The 15,841-nt window shown below is 32.0% G+C and overlaps 1 protein-coding gene across 2 annotated transcripts in view; it reads right to left on the bottom strand.

Moving 5' to 3' along the window:
• nAChRalpha2 (nicotinic Acetylcholine Receptor alpha2) overlaps positions 1–15,841 on the bottom strand; it is a 152,084-nt gene that overhangs the window by 37,308 nt on the left and 98,935 nt on the right. The window contains exons 2-3 of one of the 2 annotated variants that reach the window (XM_076394695.1): positions 8,975–9,099; positions 8,724–8,916 (exon numbers count right to left, since the gene is read on the bottom strand). The exons of the other annotated variant lie outside the window; for it this stretch is intronic. The gene's annotated coding sequence lies outside the window, so the exon portion shown is untranslated. The remainder of the gene's footprint in view (positions 1–8,723; positions 8,917–8,974; positions 9,100–15,841) is intronic. 2 annotated transcript variants of the gene reach the window in all.

Here is a 15,841-nt window from a genome sequence, read left to right as displayed (position 1 = left end):
ATACACTTTATATAAGATAGTATGGTTTGGTTCGCTTCAATCTCCTGACATCCTGCGCGCTATCCAGCAGTTGTATTGGTTCTACGTTAGTATGATTTACTAATCTTCTTTCGTGTTTCAAGGCGAAATCTTGGATAACTTCGTAAATTCATCTGATTTCCAGGTCATCGTGTAGTTTTTCGTTAGTTACATAGCGATGGGCATTGGTAATCCATCAAAGAACCTTGTTTCGACAGCGTTGGATAACTAGTTGATTTAAATTTTTAGTGCAACTTCATATTTGCAACCCATAGGTCTAAACTGGCTTTATAATTGTTTTATAAATCAACCTCATTGATTTTAGATCAAGTTGAGTATAGACCAACTAGTATAGTTGTTTTATTTTGGTTCTAATGTGTTTTGCTTTTTGTCTAACATGATGTTGTAGAAGGCAAATTAAAGATAAGATATCTGCAAGGGTGATATTGAAGAGTAGAATATATAAGCCTAGAGCAATTTTATTTAAAAATATAGGCGAAGAAATTATTCGTTTAATCAGCATGAATTCATGAAAATATGCAAGAGTAAAAATGAAACTAACTACATAATTTGCATTGATGGAATACATAGGACAAACATTTTACATAATTGACAAATATTAAGGTGTTTAACGGTTAATGTTGTAAGATATGGGATTATATAACATTTTATTGTTTAAACTTTGTATCAATTATTTTGATTATCTACTTTATAGACTTAAGTTTTGAAAAATATTTAGTAAGTAAGTCAAATATTTAGTAAGTAAAGTAAGTAAAATATCAATGTCAAAATTGTTTTATTCATATATTTAATACACAAACATGTATTACTTTATTTATTAATCCATATTTATGTTTATAACATAAAAGTGAAGAAATATCAGCTATACTTATATTTGATACTCTAAAGTTGTTACAGTTTTGAAAATAATCTTATTTATAATACTTTGATATAATATTCAGCGGCGTAGTAATTTACACTTATTAATACTTTGTTGATTATTGGAACTTTTGGAATTAGATTTAATTAAATACCTTTTCAATAAGGTTAGTGATGGTTAGTTCTTGAGATAGTTAGTGAAAACAAGTTTTAATAACATATTATTTTAAAACTATTCTCATTACTCTTTTATGAGAGAAATATGGTTAACTTAATAAATTATGGTCGAATTTCGACCAAAAGGCGATCACTAGTATTAAAAATAGTTATTTTTATTTTATATTTATAACGTCAACAATCTGCCCGTGGGCAATAAGTATTATTATATAATTTCCGTTATATAATATAATTATCAAGTCTGTCTTAACGTATTTTAAATATTATTCTAGAGATTATCAAATCTTACTCTATGTGTCTATTAATCAGTTCGTAAGGTAGTTTGCGTGTGAGCCTACGCACTTCACTGCCATCGCGCACATTTAACTGTTTGGTGAATGCATTGGGATGCACTAATAGTCTTTCAGAATACTTCGCACTAACATTTCGTATCACACTCGTTATGGGTTCTATGGAGATATCGTACTGAATCAGTTTGTTGGACACGTAATAGGAGGCATCGACGATCTCCGGAATCTCTGGAGGACAACTATATTAGATTTGCTAGTAGTACCCCACAATTCAATACCATAGGTCCAAATTGACCTAAGTATTGACTTATACAGTAAAACCTTGTTATGTAATGATAATTTAGATTTACGCATTATTAGCCAGTACATTTGGTTTAGTTTAAGCACAAGCTGTTTGCGCTTTCTAACTATATGTTTTTCCATGTCAAAAGTCGATCGAAATACATTTCCAGATATTTAACATTGTCTGCTTGCGGAAGTTAATGGTTGTTTCATGTTTTACTGCTTGACATGTTCTTCTATTAAGGGTAAATGTCACATGGGTAAATTTCCTCTCATTTGCTTTGATACGCTACATTTTTAACCACAATTCGACTTTGTTAAGATGAAGTTGGAGGTTTCTTGTGGCTTATATTGGATCTTCGTGTAATGATAAAACCGCTGTATCGTCAGCATATGTTGCAACAATAGTGCTTCTAGAGATCGGTATGCCATCTGTATACAATAGATATAACAATAGGCCAAGAACACTGCCCTGCGGAACACCTGCGGAATATATTGGGTGTAGTTCAGTGTATTCGTCACCTTGTTTGACAATAAAATGTCTGTCTGTGAGGTATGATTTCAGCAGTTGAAAGTGCGTATGGGGCAAAAGCTTTTTCAATTTCACATGCAGTCCAGTATGCCACACCTTGTCGAAGGCCTGAGAAATATCGAGATATGCAGCGGAGCTATATTTTTTATCGTTTAAGTTTTTGTTAATTTGGTTCACGAATCTATGTATTTGTTCTATTGTTCCGGATTTATTACGGAAGCCAAATGGTTCGTCTGGAATAATATTTCTCTACTCTGCTATTATTTTGAGTCTCTTAATGTATAGTTTTTCGAGAAGTTTAGAGATGACAGGTAACAAGCTTATAGGATGATAAGAGGAGACGTCTTCTGATTTTTTCTCAGGTTTAAGAATCATAATGATTTGAGCCACTTTCCAAGTGGTAGGAAACTTATTAAGTCTTAGTATTGCATTAAATATGAATGATATTAATTTGATGTACTTTCCTAAGAACTGTTTTAAAATTCTTTCAATAATTAGGCCAAAGCCAGGAGCCGGAGGAACAGTAAATTTCTCATGTGGCAGATCCATTTGAAACGGAGGGTTAAGAAAGTCAACTATGTTGTTTTCTTCTGCTGTGGATACTTCAGACGAGTGCAGATAAAATACGGCTTTTAAGTGTTTAGAGAAAACTTCCGCTTTACCTCTATCATTCCTAGCCCAGGTATTGTTGTCAATTTTAGTAGGTGGATTATGTTGTTGAAGTTTTTTAATATTTTTTGTTACTTTTCAGAGAGAATATTCTGTTGCATCAGTTGGCGTTTTTTATATAGTTTTGATTTCCTTGATTTTGTTCCTTATTTATTAGCTCTTTCAGCTCTTTTGTGGCCTTGTTGAATTTTCTCTTGTTTTCTTCTGTTTTGATTTTTTGCCATGTTTTTTGCAGTTATCCCTTTTCAGCAATTTTTTGTTTAATTGTAGATGAAATATAATTATACACTTGATATGTCACCCTATTAGATGTTGCTTACAATGCGACCTCTTGTATAGTTTTTGTTATATCTTTTGCTACTATTTCTGTATCTCTTTCTGTTTTGAGAGGTAAATTTAGTGATAATAAACTATCTAATTTCTCTCTAAATAATGGCCAGTTGGTTTTGGTGTTATGCAAAGAACGTGGTTTTGTTTTGTTGGGAATATATGAGTTCAGCATAATTCAGCATAATTCAGCTTAGCACGTTTTGGTGTCAATATTTTTTGTAACACAAAAGTCTATAGTATCGGGAATTTTATTTCTATCTAACGGTCTATATATTAGCTCACCAGTAGAAATATGCTGTAAATTATGTAGCTTCATTGCTTTGTTTTCCAATTTCAAACCAATTCTCTGCCTCTTGTTGTTATTAATCTAGAACCCCACATAACATGTTTTGCATTGTAGTCTCCCCCGGAAATGAATCTATTACCCAAGTTAAATAAACCGTGGTATTGTTCTGCCTTGTTGTTATATTTTTACATTATATCAGTATCAATTCTTATGTTTGTGCAACAACTTCGGTTACTCTCATTTAGCAACATTTGGCACCCATATTATCACGTCATAAAAACCCTCTGAAAGTTTTGTAAGAACATAATAATCATCTTAAGCAATTAACAGCGTTACAGCTCAAGCTGCACACTCGAAACCAATGACTTTAATAATTCCGACAAGAGTCCCTACGGCTTGTGTACAATAAACGGCCACGAGAACCTTTGATCTTCCATAAACAAACGTCCGCATCCCTTAATTCCTTCTCTTAAAAGTCTCGGCTGCAAATAATTTTAAAGCCACCGAGTCCGAACAATCACCTGAAATCCTCGAGGCACACGGACCGTGTTATTACCGTCAAATCGATGTTTTCACAGCTTTTGACCCTATCTGGTGGCCCGTCCTTAAACCCTCATATTTCACGGAACCACTCTCAATACGGTACCGGGAATATGTTTGGCCGGCAGGTGAAATAACTGGAGAGACCGTGTCGAACAACGGAAAATTAATAAAATTACTTTTCGGACAGGTTTTGACGAGGCGTGAGGTTTGTTTGATATGACGATGAAAGTCATGCGGTACAACCATCATGTTTATCAATGGTCCCTTCAAATTTGTTTAAATAATAAACATGCTTTCCGAAATACAAGCAGAGCTGTGATAATTTTTTTGTTTGTTTGTTTTTAATATTTGCTGGATGGCCAGTTTTAATAGTGCATTTGTTTCTAAATTTCATGAATGATTAATTTGATTAATATTGTGATTTGAAGCCTCTCTAATGTTTAGAATTTGTTTATAGACTATGAATAGGGGATAGTCAAAATAATATTTTTTTCTCTTGACATTTCACGATATGTCCTATAGGCAATAAGTATATGATGGGTATCAATATCAAAAATGTTATCAAATACAGTTTATTTTAAATATAGTATCTAATTCATGTAAATACTTAAACTACGCTTAATTATGCTGTCATAATGTTGGTAGATTACGGTTGTGCTTTATTATATTTATATTGAACTATGTGGTAGAATTCTAGATGCGTTCTTTTATGTAGTAGTATCATCTGGAGGCCTAATCCACTAGTCAAATTAACAATCGTGTACACAAGTAATGTATTATACATTCATTAGATAGTACACTTACCTTTTATGTTTAGCTGTTGTTTCCGCCCGTGCAATGTTTCCTCCTAAAGTCATTTTATATATTTCTTCTTAGTTCGTTCTGCTAATACCTGTATATATCTTTCTTGATAAAACTAGTCTTAATTACCGAATTGCCCTGATACATTCCTCCTCATACTCCTCATACATTCTAAGTCTCTATGCACATAAATCGTTCACACTCAGCAATACAACTTCCTACTGTTCACCTCACCTTTAGTTGCTTCCACCTTCACCACCCTGTCTTGAAAATTGTCAACATTAAATCATAATACCACATTGACAAGTTTAATTCAAGTGTATAACTAAGCTGTTCACTTCCAATATATCTAAAAATTTTTCACGATTTTTTATGACCAATAATACCTAAACAATTGTTATTCCAACGTTCACCTTTCACTATCAACTTTTATTGTCTTATCACTTTTTCTGAAATATCCATGCCTCAAATTGAAATAATAAGCTTTTCTTGATTTTATTATATACTTTTAAAAATTGTATTCTTTTAAAAGCACTATCTGGAAGTTCCATTCATGGGTTATCTTTAGATCATTTAAATCTAATTTATCTATTGATACATTTTAAACAGTTTCTTCTGAAATAATTATATTAAATTTTGTTAATATTGAAAAAACTACCACTGTTTTTATAGATTTCATATATTTGATCTCTGATAGAGCTAACATCAAGCTGATACTGATTCGTCATTCGCTTCGTATGAAGACCGTTTTTTTCGGGGAATCCAAGACAATATTTTTAATTTTTTGAGACATTTTAACGACTGTGCTCATACTAATATTCAGTGCAGGTGTTACACGCTAAAACTTACATTGCAACTTAATATTTTGCAGTAAAAATGTATACCTATCTATCGAATTTTACTGGTGGCCCCATTAACTCGTTAATGTTCGAAGTAACTGATTTTTGACAACCGAAAGACTTTTGCAGACTCACTGATTTATGTGTTCCAGCGCTTCAGATAGCATTTTACCTCTTTCTTACTGGAACAAAATGAGAAGGAAGATACTGTCTGATTCTAAAACGAATTTACAAATTGCTGCAGGCAATACATTAAATATTTTGATGACGTATGGTCACAGTTTCTTTGGATAGACTATAGTAAAATGGGCAGGAGTTTAAAACGAATTTTACACTTGTATAAACTGCATTTGGCAGTATATTCCACATCATTTAGGAGAGGCATTTGCTGCTATATTGGAAGAATTAAAGTTATATTATGTGTGAAAACTCTGCTGTCATTTAAATCTAGTGTGGAGTCTAACAGTGAGCGTGGCATCCATCAAACGCTAATTTAGTTTGGGTCCAAACAGTTAAATGTGCACGATGACAGTGCATAGGCTCAAACGCAAACTAGTATATGAACTGATTAATAGACATAGAGTGCGATTTAATAATATCCAAAATAAGTTAGAATAGTCTTTAGAATAAGTTAGGATAGACTTTAAAATAAGTTAGAATAGTATCTAAAATAAGATTTAGATTATAAGTTGTACAGCAGATCAATTATTGAAGTGATCTTCTACATGTCAAGATGGTTATATTATATAACGGAAATCATATAATAATACTTATTGCCCACGGCCAGATTGTTGAAGTTCTAAGAGATTTATAAAAAAAAGTTTGGATCCAAAATCATAAGTTTGATAATTAGACTTTAAGAACAATATGAAAGAAAATTTACTGTAATCCTTCCAATAAAGCAGCCAATGCACTTTATCAAAATGTATAGTGCAACGTTGCCGCACCAAATTTAAGTTTTCGTATATTTTGACATGACAAAATACTAATGTAAACAAAATAATGAATAAAATAACGTTATAAAATATAATTTAATTTAACAATATGGTACATCTAATGAATATTTATCGAAGCACTTAAACCGCAGTTAATTAAACAACCACCATCATTTGTATATTAAAGTTGTTTTATTATATTAATATTGACATGACAATGGTGTCCACCAGTACCAACACAAATCGACTTTTTTGTATACCGATTTGGTTACATGTTGGGATACATCACACTTCATTCTATCTCTTTTTAACTAGATTAAAATTTTATTAACTGAATTTATCATAGAGAGAAAAAATTAAATGAAAGCAAATCTATGCATGTGCAGTTCACCTACAATGAGACCGTACAAGCACCAATAACATTAAATAATACCTACCATTATATAATTCCATATAGTGGCAACGCTAAATACCTCGGACTGAATCTTGATCAAAAACTTCGCTGGAAGTCCTGAGAAGTATTGTGGATACACCCAAATACTATGGGACTGACTACCTACATCGAGACCTTCAGATACCCACAGTCAGTCAAGAAATCAAGAGAATTGCAAGGGCGCATGAGGAAAGACTCCATTCTCATGAGAATATTGAAATATTGCAACTTTTGGATACTACTAGAGCAGGACAAAGACTCAAAAGAATCAAAACATCTGATCTTGTGTAGTATTGTGCAGTGAGGTGCGTTTAATAAAATATAGAGCAGTGACATGTATAAACATTATTTCACCAGAGTCTAGGATAGGGCCGATGGGTTATCATAAACACAAATTGTAGGTTAGTCGGAAACAACTAGTAACAATGTAATAATTAAATAATAAAAAAACTGAATTTGGCAGTACGTTCGACGGTGTAGAACGTGAATTGGCTGTTTTATTGAAGGGACTATAGATAGTTTTAGCTAATAACTAATTCTAATATATAGACCATATACTTTTTTAAATAAAAAAGGATATGTTTAATATTAAGAATTGATCAATTCCTAGTTGCCCTCCGGGTAAGGAAACAATATTCCTGCCCTTAGTTAAAGACCTTCAAAGTGTTGTGTATAACACAATTTATTAAAATAACATTATTTGAAGAATAAAAAGTGACGACTTGTTAGATCCATCAAGTTGATTTACACACTTGTATACAGTTTGTTGCTAGCTTACTGAAATACAAATTACTTATTGATAAAAATACTCTACGATAACTTGATTTAACGATCTAATTAAATGCTAATAATGACTTGAACGGACATTTCCAGCATGAGGGTAATTTACACGCTTCACAGTCGGAAAAAGCGTACTTTTAAGTTACCGTTAATATTATTAATCATTCAGACTGATTAAAAACGCCTTTAGGGCCAGACGGACCTCATCAGAGGTGACCGTTAATCGTCTCTCTGGCTAATACGGAGTCTCAGATACGATCTTGTCAGCCTAAGAGAAACCGCTTACCACTTGTTTTTTTTTTATCAAAGTTGCCCGCTATCTATCTCGAATAGCCAATCACGTAGGAGTATTCTAATGCAGTATAGTTTATATGTGACCGTTCTTCTATTTAGACAATGTTAACTTTACACTTGATATTAAATATATAATTAGAAATAATTTATTATATTAGTTTGTGGAACATTAATTTTGTTTTTTCGTTTCTAATAGATGGCTTTAAAATTACACAATTCTAGTAATATTGTATTTCCAATAAGAAAGACAATGCACGTCATTCAAATTTATTACGTCACTACGTCTCAATGTTGCCGCATCAAATTTGAGTTTTGGTTTATTTTGTCTCTGGCCTAATAAAATAATAATCTAAATAAAATAATGGAACACAAATAACGTTATAAAATATAATTTGTTTTAACATCATGGTATATCTAAGTCATATATTATTGAAGGAGTTTAACCACAGTATTAAATGAATGCATAGCAGTTTGTAGGTTAGAGTTGTTTATTATATTTACATCGAAGTTTTTTCCAAACCACCTACGAGATGACCGATTTTTTATGTAGTGGTATCCACTGGAGGCCTAATCTACCTAATTAACAATTTTGTATCCAAGTAATGTATTTTACTTCCATTAGAGATCACATTTACCTTTTTACATTTAGTCCTTTTTTCCTTCGATCCTCTTTTCCCTTTTCAAGTCATTTTGATATTGTTGTATTTCTCCTTAGGTCCTTCGTTACTGCCTGTGTACATTTTCTTCAGTTATCTTTTATTAATTATATGCTCATCTTTAGTTGTTTTTACCCTTAACACTCTGTGTTGGTAATTGTCAGCATTAAACCTACAAAAAATGTTTCATTCAGTCACGGTGACTTTCACTATCAGAATCACTATTATACCTCTTCCTGGGTTAGGTTTACACCATTTAAATTCGCAAAGCACGTATGAAGAGATGATTTACATCCCTCAAAGTGCTGCATATCTCTAAGTTTTCTATAGATGCCTTCCTAACTAACAGTTTTCTCTGAAATAATTGTGTTAAGTTGGATTTATGGATAAAATTACTCACAGTTTTTATACATTTCTTAAATTTGAGCTGGATTATGGTTAAGATCAAGGTGATTTTGACCAACACACTCTCTAACGCATTTTACTGGCAAGAGGGGACCTTATTATCTCGTTTCTGTTCCAAGTGACAGAATAGAGAGGTAATCAGTGACTCTGACTTTTCTTTTTTTGACTCGGCTATTTAATGGTTTTTTCAATGTATGACATTTCAATTTTTAAGTTCAGAGTAATCACAAAAATTGAACAGAAACTATAAATGTATCAAAACAAGCGTTAAAACAACGTTTGAATAATTTCGCAGATGTATGACAACATTTTTATAGGCTGATTCAGTGACACGTTCCGACGGATCAAGCAGAATTATGTCTTTTTTTACCTAGAGTAATGTTAATTTGTAAAATGATAAGGAAACACGACGTGATGAACATCCATGACGTACATGAGCTATTTTATTGGAAGGACTATATATATTCAATGCTATAATATTTTTGAAAGGTGGCTATTTACAAAATAATTAGTATTTAATTTACTCAATCAATAGTTATTGCAGCGAAAATTTTTGGTTCTTTTACTATCGAAAAGATAAAATAATTAATACAACTATTTAAAGAAATATCAGAGAAAGCAATTGACGAAGTAGAGTTGTAAAAATGGAACAAATTTAGAACGCCAATGAAAATAGTCTTTATTGGAAAATGTTTCCACCAAAAAAAATGCTGTATGATCTTAAAAATGAGCTCCCAACAGAAAGCCGGAAAAACAACGAATAACAAACTTTCTGGATTGTACTAATGCTAATATATGTATGTATTTAAGTTGGGTAGGTAACATACGTAAAATAATTTCAAATAGAACCGGAACTTGCAATACAAGTGCTGTTTGTGTTACATAATACTCCTAACCATCTTCCAAAACAGTAACGGGGGAGCGAGAATGAGCCAATTGCCATGTATCTGCCACTGAACGTAACTTAATTATTTCAATCATGAGACCAGATCATACTAAGGCTTACCAAATTATACGGCCGAATATTTCTATTTTCATGCGTCCTAACAAAGAATCCTGAAAATATATCTGATACTTTGAAACAGATTATCAGCTGTTTTAAATTCACATATGGTCTGAAAAGTTCTTAATCAACAAACTAATTAAAAATGTCGGAACGATTTCTTTTGTACCAATAGTGAAGATGATAAGTACCAATAGGTGATGTTCCCTTAAGTTCAATTAGGGAGTGTCAACTTGTTAGTTCATTGTCCTTGTCATTCTTTGTACTCCAGCTGACTAATTACTTTATGGAACAGAAGATATGCAGAAAGATGATAATAAGGAGTAAGATATAGCCAGTAAGGATGGGGGCTCAAAGAAAAGAAGGATATATTATTTTCTTATAAACTTAGATATATTTTAATTCTTAGCAGCAGTGGACCACACTAAACACCAATCAAGGTAGGCTAAAATTTCAATTTATTTTTCTACTAACTAAAAAATAATTACGGAAATAGTTGTTTGGTGTGTTATAAAGTATATACATATATATATGTAGTATTCGTTTCTTTTAATACAACGTTTGTTATTTCAATAATATAAATCATATTCGTTAATGTAAACATTTAGAAAATGTGAACTACACTTGGATAGAGTTAGTGTCTATTAACGATCTTCTGCTATACTGTGAAAGAGATGGCAAAATAAATTTATAAAAAAAAATCGATTTATTGATTGCTAGAACGTCTTTCAAAGCTAGATTCGCCTCTTGCCTGACAAATGTGAAAAAATAATTTAATTTTAAAATCGCTATTTTATTATAAAAAAAACGCTGCATATTAATTCCTATATCCAATATTTTATGATATACTAGCGACCCGCCCCGGCTTCGCACGGGTGCAATGCTGATACTAAATTAAATACACTACAGAAAAAATATGAACGTTGTATATAAAAACATAGCGGCCCGCTCCGACTTTGCACGGGCATAAAATATATATGCCTATGTCACTCAATGAAAACATGATTAAAATCGATCCAGTATTTTTGGTTCATTCATTACTGCCCTTGGCCTGCACGCATTAAATTTGGAGTAAAACAATTCCTCTTCCCCTATACTTACTATGAAGATTTCCTGCTATCTTTGGAATATCTAAATTCATACAATTTTTATTACATTACACATTTTTAAACGCAAATTTTAAATTTGTAATATCTCCGAAAATATTTGTTTAATTTACATGCTGTAAGGAACCATATTGATCTATATTAATTGCACACTGTATTTAAGGTACTTAATTCGATAAGGATTAATGCCGTATTGCTTAAAATAGGTCCGTAAATAAGCCATTTTCTCACGTAAAAAGTAAACAATAAAAATAGTTAATGTGGGTTATCCCTAAAAGATAAACATATACCATCGCGGACTTTTTTGTAGACCTTTTTATGGTGTACAATACTGTAGTACATTAATTTGATCTAACTCGTAGGGTTAGGCAGCGTTTTTGCTAATTGCTAAATAAGCCTAAAAAAATAGGTTAATTTACGACATCACGTTAGAAACCTCTAAAATTAGCAATGTTGCCTTAGTATATCATGCATGTATTATACATATAAACCTTCCTCTTGAATCACTCTATCTATTGAAAAAAACCGCATCAAAATCCGTTGCGTAGTTTTAAAGATTTAAGCGCACATAGGGATATAGGGACAGAAAAGGCGACTTTGTTTTATACTATGTAGTGATTTAAATTGGGTAGGTAACATACGTAAAGTACTTTCAAATAGAACAGGAACTTGCAATAAAAGTGCTGTTTGTGTTACATAATGCTCCTAACCATTTTCCAAAACAGTAACGGTGGAGCGAGAATGAGCCAATTTTTGCCATGTATCTGCCACTGAACTAACTCCATTATTTCAATCATTGGACCAGATCATACTAAGACTTACCAAATTATACGACCGAATATTTCTATTTTCATGCGTCCTAACAACGAATCCTGAAAATATATCTGATACTTTGAAACAGATGAAACAGAATGTTCTTAATCAACAAACTAATTAAAAATGTCGGAACAATTTCTTTTGTATCAATAGTGAAGATGGTGATGTTCCCTTAAGTTCAATTAGGGAGTGTCAACTTGTCAGTCCATTGTCCTTGTCATTCTTTGTACTCCAGCTGAATAATTACTTTATGGAACAGAAGATATGCAGACAGATGATAATAAAGAGTAAGGTATAGACAGTAAGGGCGGGGGCTCAAAGAAAAGAAGGATATATTATTTTCTTATAAACTTAGATATATTTTAATTCTTAGCAGCAGTGGAAGACCATACTAAACACCAATCAAGTTAGGCTAAAATTTCAATGTATTTTTCTACTAACTAAAAAGTAATTACGGAAACAGTTGTTTGTTATAAAGTATATACATATATATGTAGTACTAGTTTCTTTTAATACAACGTTTGTTAGTTCAATCATATAAATCACATTCGTTAGTGATAGAGTTAGTGTCTATTAACGATCTTCTGCTATACTGTGAAAGAGATGGCAGAATAAATTTATAAAAAAATCGATTTATTGATTGCTAGAAGGTCTTCCAAAGCTAGATTCGCCTATTGCCTGAAAAATGTGAAAAAATAATTCAATTTTAAAATCGCTATTTTATTATAAAAAAACCCGGCATATTAATTCCTATATCCAATATTTTATGATATATATCAGGCTTATAAATTAGTTTCAAAGGATTTACAACAGATGGTATTAGTGTCTATTAAATCGCATCCGGTACATTTGTAACCAACTTCATATTGAACATTAACTGATGGGCTTCACTGTTCAGTATGTCATTTCGTCGAAGCGTAAACAGTAAAAATTGTTTCAGCGCGTTAAAAATTTCTGAGTTTCTACCGAGTAAATTACATTTGCGGGAATTTTTTTTTTTGGCTTGGATTTGAAGAAATATACGGCTGAAGGTCATCGTATACTATGGCAACCATGCTCCATCGATTTCAAAATGTGATTACTTGTTTAGACGTTTTATTACTGGTAATTTTGCGTTCTGGACAGCAAAAAAAGAATGAATACGAGTATTTAAAAGCATTAGTCGCAGATGATCCATGTAAAATGCAAGATAAATTTGAAGAATTGTTGAAAATAACACCAGAAAATATTTCCAATCACTTGAAGACCTTAGGAATCATCTAAAAGCTTGGATATATTTTGCTTGAATAATTCAAATGAAGAGATATTGAAAGGCGTTTGGTCATGAAAAGTGGATTCGCTTTTCCGATCATACAAAGCAAAAAATGTTGTGGGGGTCATGCATCAACATCAGTTGGACCAAATGTTGCATAGCCGGTATTCTCCGGACCTTGCTCCTTTCGCTTACTATTTATTTCGACATATGAGCCGCGACCTGTCTGAGCAGTGCATCACTTTTTGTGAAGATTCCAAAAAATGGGTCGATTCGTAGATAGCCTCTAAAGATATGTCGTTCTTTCGAGGTAAAATCCGTAATTTGGCTAAAAGTTGAGGAAAAGAACCGGCTATCTATGGGCAATACTTTGAATAAAATACATTTTACCGATTTTACACAATAAAGCTTCAAATTAAAAAAAATCCTTTAAAACTAACATATGGGCCAATAAAAATCTACGTTATCACTTCTAAACCAGAAATATTAATGGTTTTACCTGGCCACGTAATATTAATTACCGTTACAGCACCGATTAATATCGTAGATAACACCGCCATGTCTTGAAAATCTTAGGAAACCAAACCAAATACAACTGCGCTTATCGCTTGTAACTTACCGCAAACAGAATCGTGACCCAAACATAAATCTCAAACTTCAAATTTATCTTTTGTAATTGCCTCGGAACGTTGTCGAGTAAAAAAAAACTAATAAAGATAATGACCATTCGAAATTCCACATTTTTCAACATTTAAACCTAGGTTATCTTAATCGCCTCTCCTATCGACTATTGGTTTTATTAACCATTAATTACATTAAATAGTGTGGCTTTTGAAAATTTTATTTTTTTTAACATGCATACTATTGCATTCATTTAACTAAAGTTATTGTTTTTAGTTTAAAATGTATTATAGTGAGAAAAAAACTAATATCGATAGATAGTTCGGATTTATAAACAAACATTCAACAATTGACCAAAATATGTACGTAATAATCGTTGTAATAACAGTAAAAATAAACTAAAACTTATTTAACCTTTCTACTACATGTATTTTGTATTCTACTACATGTATTTTGTATTCTACTATATACACAGAATTTCGCTTAATACCTACCGAAACTTTTTTATCTATTTACAATATTTATTACAATATATTTACAATAAACTTTGTACGTTTCTTTGAAATTTTCCCCCTTCCCCCCAACATATCCTGACTTGGAACCAATGAGATCACCTCGGAAGTGCAGTATTTTGTATGAAAAAAATAATTTTGAAAATCGGTGCGTAATTCACCGAGAGATAGAAGAGCATACATTAAAAAATATATACAGCCGAACATAGAACCTCCTCCTTTTTTGAAGTCGGTTAATAAGAGATGTAATAGAAAATGCCAGTTAAGGTAAAAAGGTATGTTTAGCTATATTCTTAGATGTTGCACAAGTCATGGATAAAGTATGGCCTTGTTCATAAACTACAGAAAATGTTACCGAAACAACACATTGAACTAGTAAATTCTTTCATTACAGCAATAATGTTTAGACTCAAGCAAGAAAAGACGTACTCTACAATAAAAGAAACTAAAGCAGGTGTACCACACGGAAGTGTATTGAAGCCAATTCTTTACCAACCTTAAAATATCATGACGGCTACATTTGCTGATGACGTTACGAATTCTGCTACCGGAGATAATAGTGACCCTGGACAATAAAAATAAATGAAAGTAAATATGTACATGTGCAGTTCATTTATAATCACCAAGAACAATAAGTAATACTATCATTTCATATAGCAACAACACTAAGTATCTCGGAATGAATTTTGAACTTCACTAGAAAGAATATGTAAAAAAGAACAGGAAAGAAATGGAGTTAAAATATAGGAAAATGTATTTTGATTGAAATTGTTAATTGAAAGAAAATCACAACTATCAGTACATAATAAATTGCTATTATATAAACGAGTATTGAAACTTATATGGACATAGGAGTTTTTCAGAACAAAGTCCTGAGAAGTATTATAGATGCACTCAGATGCTATAGGACTGGATTACTTACATTGAGAGCTTCAGATACCGATTGTCACTAAGGAAATATAGAGAATCTCAAGGGACATGAGGACAGACTCCATTCTCATGTCAATATCGAAGTAACACAACTCTTAGATTAAACCAGAACAGGACACAAACTCAAAAGAATCAAACCATTTGATCTTGTGTACTGTAATATAGTGAGGTGCATTTAATACAAAAACAGCAGTGTTAATACATAAACATTATAACACCATAGTCGGTTAAGGATAAGGACGATGGGTCTCCAAGATTATATTGACATAACCCTCTGTGTTCATGACATTAACTTTACAACAATAACCTTTTTCACGTTTTAAGCACTAGCTGTGCTTTTTACAGTGACTTGACTTAACTCACACGCCTCACATGTTTTTAAGGTTGGATCATGCTTACCGTTGGTTTCTAACAGCAAACGATGACTTTCAGCGGCTGTTTACTTTTTATCA

Source organism: Rhynchophorus ferrugineus, unplaced genomic scaffold, assembly GCF_030347505.1.
Source record: "Rhynchophorus ferrugineus isolate W39M unplaced genomic scaffold, kcgeb_rfMv2 rfM2, whole genome shotgun sequence".
Classification (NCBI taxonomy): domain Eukaryota; kingdom Metazoa; phylum Arthropoda; class Insecta; order Coleoptera; family Curculionidae; genus Rhynchophorus; species Rhynchophorus ferrugineus.
Note: the sequence above shows the minus strand (reverse complement) of the source record. Positions and strands in the feature narration are given on the sequence as shown.